Source organism: Corapipo altera, unplaced genomic scaffold (genome assembly GCF_003945725.1).
Source record: "Corapipo altera isolate COAL_440 unplaced genomic scaffold, ASM394572v1 24b, whole genome shotgun sequence".
Classification (NCBI taxonomy): Eukaryota; Metazoa; Chordata; class Aves; order Passeriformes; family Pipridae; genus Corapipo; species Corapipo altera.
In genome coordinates this window covers 4499969-4513922 of record NW_020884888.1, presented here as the reverse complement: position 1 = coordinate 4513922, position 13954 = coordinate 4499969, and the positions used below count along the sequence as shown (strand labels likewise).

General features: G+C 37.2%; 1 long non-coding RNA gene across 1 annotated transcript; it reads right to left on the bottom strand.

The window, feature by feature from the left end:
• Nucleotides 1-1725: 1725 nt before the first annotated feature.
• On the bottom strand, nt 1726-4158 carry LOC113947370. The gene is made up of 3 exons (XR_003527691.1): nt 4070-4158; nt 2749-2810; nt 1726-1796 (listed from the first exon to the last, which is right to left on the bottom strand). It is a non-coding gene; the product is annotated as an uncharacterized LOC113947370 (long non-coding RNA).
• Nucleotides 4159-13954: the final 9796 nt, after the last annotated feature.

The following is a 13954-nucleotide window of genomic DNA, read 5'->3' as shown; positions in this document are numbered from 1 at the left end:
GCAAACAGATACAATTTGATAAAGGCTCCTTATAAGAATTATTATGAGCATTTTATTTTAGAGGAGGGAAAATGAATAACTGTTTTCCCTTTCCTTTGTGGCATGCAAACTCCCTTACATTTACACATTATGCAAACTTCAAGGAGAAAGCAGTTAGTATGTCAGAGAACCAGCAATGATAACACTTGAGCAGAGCAGTCTGCAGCAGTCTCTTTAGTTTCACGACAGGCACATTAGTTTGGATGTTAGCTGCTTCTCCTTAATTGGATTGCTTGCATAAATTGCAATACAAGGTGGACATGTGATAGCTTTCTTTTTCACCAATCAGTCATGTCAAGAGAACCTTATGTATTTTATATAAAAAGTAGAAAAAATGATAATTTGAAGAGATGAGAAGATGGTGCAGGGTAAAAGCTGATATTCTTCCTTTATAACAGATAGCCTCAAGTTGTAGAGGCCATTATTTCTTGCATTTTCAGAGCAAATGAACTTGACAGATGGCTGTGTCACCTAAACCCCTACCTACCAACTTGATTATGCAGAAAACAATACAATAGAAAAGAAATCATTACTGAAGGAACCTGGTTAGTCCACAGAGGGCTGAGCGGTGCAGAAGAACAAAATTACAGTCGTGGAATTGAACAGCAAGAATACATTTAACATAAAGTGGGTTACAGCAAGGCGATCAGTCATGGCTAAAGCTATTGTCTAGGCTTGCTTGCATGGTATATGAAGTAATCTGTCATCTACCACTGAATTTATGCTTAGTTTATAGTAGAAAAATACAACGGTTTTGCCAGGACATGTTCTGGTAGTCTTAAGTAGCTCAAGTATGGATCTATGAAATTAAAATTATGGGAATTCAGGACATTTTTCTGCTTTATATCTGATATGGAGGCCATTAACACCAAAGTAGATTCTTCTCCCTTCTCCCCCGTTACTCAAACATTAACCAAATCACACCACTTAAGAAAGGACAAAACAGATAGGGCAAGACAAATACTCAGCACCAATCCAGGTTACACAGCACTACCATTACTCCATAAAAAGTTACTCTGAATTTTCTGGAAGTCTGGTTATGAATGACATCCAACAAAGCAGGAACAGAACAGAACAGCGCAGCACCTATTCCTGATGGCCCAGTCCCCACTTAGTTAATTTTTACACATTCTTTGTAAAAAGATAAAATCTCTTATCAATATTATTACTATTTCTCAGAGGTGTTATTATATGATCTCATACATCATTTACAACAAAAGGGGCTTCCAGTCTCTGTCACCCAACAGTTTCAAGCAATACGATCTACTACAATATGCTTGAGGGCTTACCACCTGGTAAGACCTCATGTTAACTAATTATTTCAATTAACTACTTTTGATATAACCCAGATCATCTAATTTGCCATAAACACCAATGAAAATATCCATTTTAGCATGCCATATAATCCACACAAGTGGAAAGTTCAGTTGCTTTCATTTTGCGATTCCCTTTCAAACAGTTGTTGAAAAAAATCACATCCTTAACAGAAAATATTTAGTTGTTTTTGTCTTGGAGCCATGGCTACATACTTTGTTCATAACAGCAAGGTAACTTGCTAAAATAGTTGTTTTATTTGGTTTATTTTTTGTTTGCCCTGCAATGAAGAATAAATATTATGGTTTCAATTTATTCTAATTCTTTTTCATGAAACCATAATCAAGCCATGAACCAAAAGGACAAATGTGGCTAGACTAGAGTTGTCTTCATATAGGAGACTTAAATTTGATAGATGTTGTCTTCAGTACTCAAACTTCATTCTGTAAATTACGTAAAGCCAAGATTTTCTCATTCCACTTATTCATTACATAATGTAATAACTTTTGTAAAATCTTCAGACGACTAAAAATCTCCCAGTGAAAGCCTAATACTAGCATCACCTATGAATCAATTATTGAATTTACAACAAAATAAAGCACATAAAAAAAAATAGAAAGACATTAAGTATTTTGTTTAGTCAGGGGAAAAAGGTAACCCCTCAAATACAGAACCCCAACCCAGATTTATTTTTTTTTTCTCAATTCAGTCAGAATCTCTTTTGTTGGTATATAATTATTTATCTATGTGCCATCTTTCTTACTGTTGACAAAGTGAATTTACATAGTCACTATACAGGTACATCTCAGCAACTGCAAATTGGGACTCAACTGACTAATAAGAAACAATTAAAGTGCATATATTTGCAAAGCCATCCCATTACTTCCCTCTGTGCTGGTGTGTTGAAAAGAAGTGTTTCTCAGCACAGCTTGGGTCCCAGTGTACCATAAAGGAAGCTACACCAACTCTTCCTCCTGCAACATCTTTCTTTCAAACACATCATGATATGGATTATAAAGTTAAAGAAAAAAAGACCCCCAGATTAGCTAGATTTTAAACACATCTGTAATAACCCTGCATCTTTTTGTACTCAACTCATTCATAGAACTCATGTGAGCTCTATGCCCAGATTTAATACTAGATGTGTTTGTTCACAGAGGGGTGAGTTAAAAAGGTTTAGTGCAAGTGATGAAGAGTCAAGGCTACTGGGAAAAACTAAGGGAGTGGGGAAAAAACTCCACCTATAGAATACAGTGGACTTCCCCCCTGCCCCAGAAATAGCTCTTCTTCAATTACCAGGCTTCTCTGATATTCAGTATGCACATGACTGGTTCCCAATTTTCCCCTGTCCCTTTCTAGGGAAAAAATCACTGTAACACATCACAGGAAACCCACCCCAGTGGCAGGTCACCAAACACCAAGGAGTGGGAGTGTCATTCCCAGAATTCCTCAGTATCCTGAAGAAAAGACAAGGAAGAAGATGGAGTCTCCAAAAAGAAGAAACTCTGTCTTCATTTCTCTGCCTCTTGCTACCATATTAAAACTCTTTCAGTCAGGTAAAGCCAAACAGTCTTTGCAATAGTTTTAGTGTCAGCATATTATACAATCTATGCAGATGAAGCTTTCAATATTTCCCCAATGCTGAAATCAGTAGCAGCTCAAAGAGCTCTACTGCGTCTGCTTTGGAGGGTTATGTCCCTTTTCTTGGTCTCAGGTCCGAAGAGTGGGTCTTTGGAATACTTGGGGATTGAGATTAATTTGGGGGAGCAGAGAAGCGTTCACTTCCTCCTATGAGGGGTTATGAATAGCTCATTCAATAGGGCTCACATATCTTTCACTTTTTCAGCAAAGAAATACTGTCTGCAATTTTTGTGTATTGGTGCAGGATTTCCAGATCTCTACTAGGTTGAACAAAAATGAGTGCTTTTGGTAATGCTGACATACAACCAGAAATCCCATGCTTGGCTGCAGAATACTCCAAGAAAACCAGGTACTTAACAATGAAAGCTTACCTACAGTCTAGATGTAGATATGTGTTAACTAGCTTGGAAACAAAAAACTTTGCCATGTGAAGCTTTCTGAGCCCATAGAAATACATAAGCAAGAAAAGAAATAAGTTCTGTAGCCTGAACAGGGCAGTTTAGATTATAACTACTCATTTGGAAGAAGCTTTCTTATGGAGCATACTGGCCAAATACCTGCCCAAACCAAAACTGAAGCACTCTCACAAGGAGATGCAGAAGAACAAACCAAATCAGAATAATTCAGTGGGACAGGGTATCATCCACTCTGGAGTTCAAATAACATTTAAGCAACTGTATGACTGACAAAATAATGTAATTTCTATTAAAAACAGAGAAAATGAGCTTGGCAAATTACTCAACTACCTTCATAAGAACTGACCCTAGTTACAGCAGACCAGAAAGGCCTATTTTGGTGTCTAATGTACTGAAAAAAAGGAAGAGGAAAACACAGATTTAAAACTCCTAAAAGAATTTGCTAAAAACTTCTTCAGTACTGAAACTGAGACAGATTTTTCCCACTCTTTTGAGCAGCAGTTCTCCTAATCTAGCCTTGACAAAAATGATGTCTTTGCCATATCCAGAATTTAGACACGCATACCCCCAGACATCGATATTGTACATTTACGTATATTATGGTAAATGTCCTAACTACAATAATCTTTTTCAGTCCTTTTGATTCCTGTTCAGCTCACCTTTGAAAAATAATATTTTATCTTCTCATCATAGTTCCATTTGTGAACTCTTGCTCCTTCCAAAAGATCAGCAGGATATTCTATGAGAAACTCAAACATGCAAAGAAAGAAAAAAATTGTTCAAAGATGTCTCTGGAAGTCATTGGAAGGTGATGTTTCAACATCCAAAATGTGAAGGGCATTGTGAGGATATGCCTGACAGCTAGGGAGGAACAATAATTAAATTCTAGAGACTGTATTTATTAATTTATTGATATATGTCTGTATCACCTCAAATCTGGTGTTGGACTGGGACAGAGTCTAACAACTAGGTGCAAAAGAAGTTCTCTTTTTCCCTCTGTTCTTATTAAATCTTGAAAGAATTGAATAGTTCACGTCCTTTCCAATAAATTAAATTAGTTCAGAAGTAAAATTTTTTTAACATCAAGAATGTCATTCTGATGTCTATTTTACCTGAAAAGCTCACAACCTGACAACTAGCAGTTTAGCACATCTTTATCAAGACCCTTAGCTTCCTGATTTCAGACATTTTACTCCCCTCCTTTCATGTGCAGTCAGAATTTTGCCAGAGCAACCCACGCTTCTCTTGCTACTCAAATTCCCAATATCCGTCAGATTAATGCCAGGATAGGATGTAACAGTGATCTTCTTCTGCTGATGCACTCTGTACTCTGAACAAAAAAAAAATCTCTCATTTAAAACTAAACAGCAGATAACAAAAATCACATTCTCCCTCCTCTAACCTCTGTCTGTGTTTTCACTTTATCCGTGGTAGATTTTGATCTTGGCTTTGTCATTTCCTGGTGTACTTTCAGCCCTTCACCTGAGTCAAAGACGTGTTTCTCACAGGTTAAAAACTGCTTTGGGGGGCAACTTTCCTCATGCTTGATACTTAACATATCAGCTGCTTGTTCAGAGCAATTTTTATGTGTTTTTCTGTAGAGTAAGTAATCCAAAGCTTTTCAGTTACTGTGTGAAATAAACATATATGTGATTAATTGCTCTATTCGATATTATTAACTTACCAGGGATATTTTATTTTGATTAGTGGGCTGAGTGCTAATGTCACTGTAAAATCTAGAGTTAAGAAAGATGTCACTGAGTTACTCTCCTCTAGCAGGATACAGTTGTTCCCAGATGTATGTCAGATAATAGTTGTTCATCTTACTTTAAATAATAATCTCACCTTGGAGTTTATACCTTGTCTTTATTTCCCCAAGTAATGATATTACAGTTTGGAGTTTTTATTAAAAACAATACTTTTTTTTCTCTACATTGAATCTGCAAACGTAATTAAGGACAAGAAATTGATCTGATTAGTTGCTGACACTGCAGTTTTGCAGCTGATGAAGTGCACTTCAATAAGTAATGTTCACTGGCTGCGACTACCTTGCTCGTGTGCTGCTAGAACTGGGATTCCCTCTGAACTAGCACACTTCCCAGCTAGCTCCAGGACTGCAGAAGTTTTGTAGATATGTCAGGCTATGAGATCCTTTCGCTTTCAGTAGCAGCTGACCAGACTCCTGGTACAAGTATTAAGGCAGATGGGATATTTAGATGAAATCAGTCTAGGGCATCATTCCCTGCCCATTGACATGGGAGCTACTTACAAAATGGGTCACTCTAATGGGTAGCACCTGATCTTGTTTTCTTCTAAAGACCCTACATACTATATGTGAATGTGAAACTAGCACAGCTGTGGTAATTAAATATCTGTCTTTCTTTGTTTGTTTGCTGAAATCCAGTTCTAGAAATTAATAAGTATGTGAAATGCTCTATGAATTCAAACTAACACATACACATAACTATGTCTATTTATTGGTTTTGTAGTGGCTGAGTGCAGTAACCTTTTCTCTTTACCAGTAGGCTGTAGAAGAGTCAAAATTCCAGGACTTGATCCTGTTGCTGCCTACTCAGATGTTCTGCTTATAAAAAAGTTAATTGTGTACTCAGACACTGACTTTTAAAGATGAATCTCACCTTGCTCTCAGAGTTCAAAAACCACTAGAGTTTGCAACTTTAATTCTCAAAAACTTTTCTTCATATTCTACAACATGCTGCAAGGCAGTTCACAATTCTTCGTTGTTCACAGCATTAATTTACTTTATTGATGACATCATCAGTATTTTGTCACTGTAGAGTTTAGTTGTCCTGAGTAAAGCTGACCATGGAAGTTTTAAACATTGATTTTTATTTTTTTTCCCTTCTCTAGCATGAGCGAATGATTTATCATCTTCTTCTGGGACATCGGCCAGAGGCAAGAAATAGCTCTAATAACATGCTCTGAAGTGACTTATACTAACTGTGTGTTTAAAACATGGTCAAATAATATGCTATATCCGGTCATAGGAACATCAACCAGCAGGAAAGACAGGAAAGATTTTTATACCAAAAAATAATACCTGCCACACACCAAACACAGAACTCAATTTTCTTTCAAAAATAATTGAGATAATTTGAATATATAACATTTTGAACTTGATTTTTATTATTTAAAAAATTCTGAATAAAAATATTGTGAAATTTATGTCAAAATTGGGAAAAGGCAGATAAAGCACAAGTTTCATGTAGAAACTTTCTTTCTCAATAGGGCTTTTGATTTAAACGTCACTAACTTTATTAATTTTCTTTCCTTGACATTGTGTCACAGTACAATATTGAAAAAACAAATCTAATGCAAAAGAATACTGAAGAATTACAACCATTGTACTACTTACAGAGGAAACATGAGGGCAGTGATGAAAAATAATTTCATAGGATTCCTATCTCTCTGTTACTTCAGTAGATTCATGCATGTGCATGCATGAAAGGAAAACAGATTGGATGCAATTAGATGCTACATTTCCTTAGGTGACAAAACTGGCTATTTTCTGATTTATGTAGCAGTCCCATAAGCAGTCATGTTGGCACTACTGATCCAGCAGGAGAAGGAAAACCAGTAGTACGAGGATGGGAAAAAAATGACAAAATGTTAAAGGAAATAGGACCTCCTTATGCTGGAGGGAGAGGAAAAACCAGCAGATGGTTGGAGGAATGCATTTTACAGATAAAAATTAATTTTAATTGAAGGAGCAACTAGAAATAATTTACGAACAAATTTTTAAATTGGTCTTAGAGTTAAAACATTTCTAACGTGCAAAAAGCCCAGAAATAAAGGGTGAGAAATATGTACATTTTCACTTTGCATATGTGCAGTCTAAGCAAAAAGAGGTGCTTTAGGCATATGTGGGTAAGTAATGACAAACATTTACATTAAGTATATTTGGTTTCTTTCTTATTTGCTTTCCTGAATTTTTATTTTAGGAACTTTTTGGTCTACTAAATGTTCATTTGAAAAGACTGGAGCCCAAAATGACATGTTTATAAACATGTTATGAGCTTTGGCTACATGCAGAAATGCACTTTATTTTGTGAGTGAATGGAAAGCATTGTGGACAGGACCGGAACTGTCTATACAGGTAACATCATTCAGTGGTTCATACAGTCATTCATATATACTACTAGGCCAGGTTTTTAGTTGAGCTAAATGAGTATAGTTTGATAGTTATATGATGCTTTCCTCTCTGTTATTCTGATGTTTCTGTCTCATATAGAAAGATTCAAAATAAAAATTCTGTGATTCTAGGTGTTTAGATGCCCGAGAGAATTAACTTATTTCTCCCAGGCAGTAGTACTGACACAGAAGACTTTCTAGTTAGTTTTCGTTTGTTTGTTTGTTTTAATTACAGTACACTCAAGATTGTTAATCCATCAGAAATAAATTATTTTAATTTACTGTTAGCTTATTGCAGTAGTAAATATTTGCGTAAAGTCAGGTAAAACATGTTACAGTCTACTAGGGTCCAGTCCAATGGTAAAACTCATGAACACTAGATTATGTTAAATAATATTTGGGAATAATAAAAGTTTGAAATACCTATTTCTAAAACTGCTTCTACGTGGCAAAAATTATGCTAAAAAATGGAAATTAATTCTTCCTTCTGCAAAAGCGAAATCAGTAATTATTTTTAAACAGAAATGCATCAGCTCAGTATTTTGAGCTTTACTGAGATTTTTCTTCATATCTTTTGAAATCCATCAAGTTTTGAAAAAATTACTTCTGAATACTTATTTCTTTCTAGAAATAAGAGTTCACCACAACTCATACCTCTTGTATAGTTATGCCCTTCTCAGTGCATCAGAAGCAGAGAATTTTAATTGCATTTTAGGTATTTCAACCTCTTTCAGGCCTTGGATCTTTTTAATATGTGATTTCACCATCTCATTAGTCCATTAGACTCTCTAAGGCTGTACGTACTTGGTGTACAAGAATGGTGCTCAATATTCCCCAAAGTCACTGCTCCCTCCTAATTTAACTTGTCAGGATAAACAGGTTTTAAGTAACAGTTTTCACTCTCTTTGAACAACCATTTCTGCTGCTGGAATTACTTGGAAGCCACCAAGAAGAGAAATTCTCTTCCTTTCCTCTGTGTAGGACACAAAGGAAAATCTCTGCCTCCCATTTCAAGGGATTCGCATAGGCTGGGGAAGAGCAGGTTAGTGCCGGCTGTGCACTTCATGTGAGCACCATCTGGCAGTTGCAGGGTAGGGTGACTCTGGGGGAGCACTGTCAAGAGCACTCTGCTGCTGCTCTAAAGAGGAGCAACATTAACATCTTGCTGCTGGTTTTAGCATATGTGATAACAGACTGAGACTGGACATGACCACTTCTTATAGGACCACATTTCCCTTGCTGATGAGGAATCCATTTCTGTCTTTGTACTACAAGAAATATGCATTTGGGATTTATTGGCCTTGTGCCTTGCTTGAGCACACAAACCAGTGTCCTGAATGTTTATTTTCCAAATCTACTGGGTTCCAAGGTATGTTCCAAAAACTTTTAGGGTTTTCAGGTTATACTGTGTAAGATATACCTGCAAGCTACAGCACTGAATCCAAAGGAACATTTATTTCCTATAAGAAGAGATAACTCCTGAGGCAGATTCATTTTAGCACACAAGATGCTGTAATAAACCACTTCCCAGGTGTTACTTGGACAGTAAGTCAAAGCAGGAAGCTACCAGAGGCACCCTACACAAAGAATAATCACAGGAGCAGATACTGGCACTGAAACTTAAATACAAATCTCAAGCTCTGAAATGATGTTCTGCTTGCAGTCTTTGTCCTACCAGCTACATACTCATGATCCTTCATGTGTAGGCATTATGTAATGTTCCTACAGATATTTGGGTGGGCTTATAAAGCTACCTTCTGGAAAGGGGGGCAGAGGAGTGTTAATGGGAAAAAAATAAATAAAACAAAGATGACTAGAAGAACTGTAGTAGTCTTGTTCATGTCATATGAAAGTATGTGAAGAATTAATAAGAATTAATTCCAAAAGACCAAAACATTCTGGTAAACATTGGGATAGGCATAGTTTAAGTTACTGAATTAATAGAAAGCTGAGTAAATGAATTTACACCCTTTTATATAAATCCCACCCACTTCTACGAGCTGCAGATGACTACATAAAATAAAAATAGTTCAACAACCCAAGAAAGGTCTTTCTAGGTTTTCTATATTTTGTAGGTCATATTATCATATTCTCCCAGGCAACTGTCAGTAAGACAAGAGGGCATGGTCTTAAGCTTTGCCAAGGGAGATTTAAGTTAGATATTAGGAAGAAATTCTTTACAGAGAGGGTAATCAGACATTGGAATGGGCTGCCCAGGGAAGTGGTGGATCCTCCATCCCTGGAGGTTTTTAAGATGAGACTGGGGGTGGCACTTAGTGCCATGGTCTAGTGGTGGTAGTGGATCAAGGGTTGGACTTGATGATCTCAGAGGTCTTTTCCAACCCGTATGATTCTATCATAGAACCATAGAATGGTTTCTGTTGGAATGGACCTTTAAAGGTCAACTAGTCCAACTCCCCCTGTGCTAGATGTTCCATTAGATCAAGTTGCTCGGAGCCCTGTCCAATGTGGCTTTGAATATTTCCAGGGATGAGGCATCTGCCACCTCTCTGGCTGGTCTATTCCGGTGTTTCACCACACTGATTGTCAAGAATTCCTTCTTTATGTCCAATCTAAATCTATCCTCTTTCAGTCTAAAATCATATCCTCTTGTCCCATTGTAATAGGCCCTCCTAAAAAGTTTTTTCTCATCTTTCTTATAAGCCCCCTTTAAGCACTGAAAGGCTGCAATGAGGTCTCCCTGAACACTTCTCCAGGCTGAACAACCCCAGCCCTCTCAGCCTGTCTTTGTAGGAGAAGTATTTTTGGGCCCTCCTCTGGACTCACTTCCACAGGTTCGTGTCCTTTCAATGCTGAGGACTCCAGAGCTGGACACAGCACTCCTGGTGGGGTCTCAAGAAAGCAGAGTAGCAGAATCACCAAGATAGCAGAATCACCTCCCTCGACCTGCTGGCCATGCTGCTTTTGATGCAGCCCAGGACACAATTGGCTTTCTGGACTGTGAGTCCACATTGTCGGCTCATGTCCAGCCTCTCATCCACCAGCACCCCAAAGTCCTTCTTGGCAGGGCTACTCTTGATCTGTCCATCCCCCAGCCTGCATTGATGCTGAGATTGCCCTGATCCAGGAATAGCACCTGGCAATTGGTCTTGTTAAACCATGGGCCTACTTTTTGAGTTTGACCTCTAGATGGCATCTCATCCTTCAGGGCAAGTCAACTGCAAGATCTAGCTTCCTGTCATCTGCACTTTCTGTCACACTCTTAAAGGAGCACATCTTGAAGGTATTTCATTGGTGTTTCTCTGCTGTCTCCTATTGCCTCAGGAGCCCCTGACTCATCTCTGTAAGACTTCAAGTGTTCTGCAGTGTACACAGCATGTCTCAGAGCAACAGGCTGAGATCCTTCGCTAGCACACCATCCCTGGAACCTTGGTGTGTCATCTCACATTTTGTCACAGACAAGCCTGATATTATCCCCCTCCCCCATCAAGTCTTGTGTACTTTGTTGTTTCTAGGGCTGGATTCACAGCAAAGTAATTGTACTAATTAGAAACTACCACTTAAGAGTAAATACAGCCACATCACTGTGAACTTTTCATACATAATTAGTACTCACTATCAAAGGAGTGATACAACCAGCAGTTAGGATCAGGCTACTGAAAATGTCACCCTTTTGTAAAACTCTGACCAAAATAAACCTGAGGAACCTTATAACAACATTATCACTGAACAAACTCCATTTTGCCTTCCACTACGGAGCTCAGTGTTTCCAGCCTTAGTGAACAAAATATCTTTAGAAGTTATAAGATTTCCATGATTTCAGGTTGTGCCTCTGAGAAACAAATCTAATTCCTACTACTGAGATAACAGGGAAACTTTGGTCCTGCAAGTGGCAAAATGTAGTGGGTTTTTTTTTTTCTTTTTTTTCCTTTCATGTCATACTGTTATAAAAGCAAAATTACATTTTGACAAATGAGACTGTTTTCAAAGTGTTAGAGTGAGTTTTGGAAGGATAGAGGAATATAGATCTTCTCAAAAAAAATTAAAATTTTTCAAAAAAACCAGTCTTTGGTGTTGAGGTAGGTCTCTTTTAATCCTCTGACAAAATTATATAGGATTCTGTTATAAGATAGTTCTAAAAACTTGTATAGAAAGTGATGTTTAATTGTGAAAGTTAGTGTTCCCGGTGTAAAAAAAAATCATATAAGCTCCACAGAGCTCCAGAACCAGAGACCTGCCTTACATTGCTTGCCACAAGAAGACCTTGTCCTCATTTTTACAAGCAAGTACCAGACCTGACCTGTTAGTCCACTTATGTAAATAATAAGTCCAATTCCCTTTGCAAGCTCCTGCTAAAGCTGTGCCATTAGAGCCATCGTGTCATTTAGGCTGTCAGTGGAGAATCAAAGACTGCCTGTGCTGCAACAGCCCAGTGCTACGTTTCTAAGAAAATGGGCTCTTAAAAAAGGAAATGTCACACCACAGTGTGAGAGATAAACAGAGGTATATCTTTAGAGCAGCAGGCAGGGACTGTAGAAACACTTTCTGTAAATGACTTTGATCCCCTAGTGTGATGAATCATGGAGTCGCAAATCCTTTTTAGCTAATTGCTATCAGCTTGTGAGATTTTTCCTTCCATGTTCAATATCAATTTTCAGGGCCATAGGAGATAGCACTTCTCCCCGGAGTCTGCTGGCGACTTACCGCTAAAACTGAACTAGCACCACTTAACAGTTTAAAGGGGGAAGTCATTTAATATGACACTGCTGCTAGTAACTAAAAGGGAAAATATTAGGGGCAAATACAAGGAATAGTAAACCTTTTTACTGTCAGTGACCTGTCTTTGAAAATGTCCTTTCCATATCCACATAGTATCGGTGCAGCTATCTCAAAGTAAAAGAAACTGTAATTATCCAAAACAGATACACTGAGACTTGGGGAAAAGGAAAGTGAAATTTGTTTATTTTTCAGTTCTAATGACTTCCTCATTAAAAAATGCATATAAAAAAACTTTTTTAAGACTCTCAGAAACATACTATTGGCCCAAATAAGAAATTTAGAATATCTCTTCCACCAGTGAATTTTAAATAAAAACTCTTACAGCACAAATTTTACTCCCTTTTCACTTTTGGGACAATCAAATGAAAATGTTTCAGATTTTCAAGAAAATCTAGAGTCCCTTCCTGTTCACTGGAATTTTTCTGTAAAATTTTGTCATCACTGTTTATTCACAAAGTTATGCAGACCAGAGGTTACTTCTTTGAAGCATAATGCTATAGGCATCTTTCGAGACTACACGGGGACACAACTCCATGCAACATCTGAACACTGCCAGACTCTTACAAATTCTGAATTCATGTTTGTCTCTTGGCATTCAGTAGCCATTTAATGCAGCCAGCATCTCCTACAGTCAAAACCATTTGGTAACTTAACTTGGATTCAGTATCAAATGTCATGGCACTTAAAATCTAGACTTTACAGAGGAGTGAAAGAGCAAAGTATTAGGTTAGTTGGTTGTGTAAAGCTGGAGAAAAAAAAGTGGTTAAAAAAAGTCTAGGAAAGTTTGCTTGAAGAAAAGTAACTGAACTCACGTTTGATGAGTTCTTTTAAGCTAAGCTGAACTTTCACTGTTGTTCTTATATGTCTTGACAGTCATTCACTGGTATTTATACTCCAAGCAATGACAGTTTTCTACCCTAGATTAGGAATATTTTTTTAATCTGTATATGAAAAAACCAATATGGTACCCAGGGACTATACTCATTTAAGGATGATCATATAAATATAATATGAATGTCCAACAAAGCATAGCTTCAGAGTGAAATTTGGGTTCATTTGTCACAGGCAAGACAAGAGTTAATCACTGAAAATGTTCTGAGACAAATTTTAAACAATAAACATTCTTGTTGGAAAAATAAATAAATAAAACCCATTTGTTTTTTAGTCTTTCTTGGAATGTTTTCCATTTGTTTCCTTATCAAGAGAAATATCTATTATTAAAGTAGATATGTATTTATTTGAGGTGGGATAGACTTCAAAGATGGAAATGAGACAACAATTATAGGATTTTAACATGTAGACTGAAAACATAAAATATAAATCAAAATAATGTTTTACCATTAGCTGAGCACCCAGATTCTGAACTGGTATCCAAATTGTTTTTCTTCCTAGGGAAGACAGGTAAAATGTTGATGACAAGGCTCTAGTTTTGAATGCTTTCCCAATTTTGAATACTTGCTTGACTTTTAAGTGTCCCCCCTCGACTGTTTCTTATAGAAACTTCTTAGCACATGGAGCTGCTGCATCTGCTATTCTGTGTGACGTAAGAGTAGAGTAAGACACTTCTCAGCTTCCACCTTGCATCTGGGTTCCACTTCACAGCATACATTTAACTTGTATGTATTTTTTAGTATCTTCCACTAAATATCCAA